The sequence below is a fragment of the Octopus bimaculoides genome, chromosome 16 (genome assembly GCF_001194135.2).
Source record: "Octopus bimaculoides isolate UCB-OBI-ISO-001 chromosome 16, ASM119413v2, whole genome shotgun sequence".
NCBI classification, from domain to species: domain Eukaryota; kingdom Metazoa; phylum Mollusca; class Cephalopoda; order Octopoda; family Octopodidae; genus Octopus; species Octopus bimaculoides.
Genome location: NC_068996.1, coordinates 56,957,040 through 56,958,229, shown reverse-complemented (window position 1 = coordinate 56,958,229; position 1,190 = coordinate 56,957,040). Strand labels below are relative to the sequence as shown.

The following is a 1,190-nucleotide window of genomic DNA, read 5'->3' as shown; positions in this document are numbered from 1 at the left end:
AGCTCCCCTCTTCTTCTCCAGTAGGTTGTTCTGGACAACAACAGAGTCATAGGCAAAGTTCCATCTGGTACTGTTGGGTACTTCCTCTTCAGTGCATCCAGAATGCTGTCTGCTGCCACTGTGCTGCAGCTCTGCAGATTCCACAGCTGTTGTACCTTGGACATGGCCTTTCTGTAGGCTGACTTGAACAAAGTGCTGTCAAGAGCCGTGTTGGCATTCATGCTGGCTACCATGTGCACTGGCAGGTTGAGGCCCAGGCTTCTGGACTTGTCAAGGATGGTATCAACAGAGATGTACTCAACTTCGTCCACGTCCCCAGCCTCAGGATCCATGTCTAGGTCTACATCCACAACACCTTCAACATCCAGATCAGCAGCAGCCTCGGGAATGTCTGACAAGAGTTTAACTTCTGTACCAAACTGCATAAATGCCTTGACAATATTTTTGCCATTGTCCGAAGTGGTCCTAGTTACCTTGTCTTGCTGATGGAGCTCATAATGGGTGTCCACCATGGCCTGGGTGAGAACATCAAAGGTGTGGTGCCCTCCGAGCTGAGAGCAGGCCAGGACGGTGTATTGTCTCATGCGGGTCTTGGGGACCAGCCGGTGTGCCGTCATCACCAGGTAGGACCTGTTGTGGGCTGACCAATAGTCCACAGCAGTTACTACCCAAGGGACATCCTTGAGCAATCTATAATTTAAAAAAAATTAAAATTGTAAAGAGACATAAGTTGTAAAGTTAAAAACTTGAAATTATATAAACTGATGCAGAGTATGATCAAGGCCTACTAAAAAAACTCGCCTCTCATCTGCATCTCCATGCAAGCTGCAATGGTTTTTGTGATGATGTGATTTGTACAATTTTTCATGGGTAGGAAGAAGGCAGGATATTTGATCACAGTATCTTATAACTATTTATAGAAATCACACAGTTTGTAGTTTAACATCTGTTACTAGGCTATTCTAAATTTATGGAAATATTGCTTATAATTTAAAACCTTGTTATTAAACTTTTGAAAATAGTGACACTGCCTTGATAAGTGATGCATTGGAGGGGGAATGAATAACTGAGATGGGGGATGGAATGATGGTTGGAATTTGATAAGTTCAAAACTTAAGGTTCATTTATTTGTTAATTCATTAAAGACTGTTGCTTTGGCTGTGCAGACTTACTCATGAGTGGAATATATA

The 1,190-nt window shown here is 42.9% G+C and overlaps 1 protein-coding gene across 2 annotated transcripts in view; it reads right to left on the bottom strand.

Annotated features, from left to right (window-relative positions):
* Nucleotides 1–1,190, bottom strand: part of LOC106872443 (kinesin-like protein KIF26B) — a 550,311-nt gene that overhangs the window by 372,525 nt on the left and 176,596 nt on the right. The window lies entirely within an intron of this gene.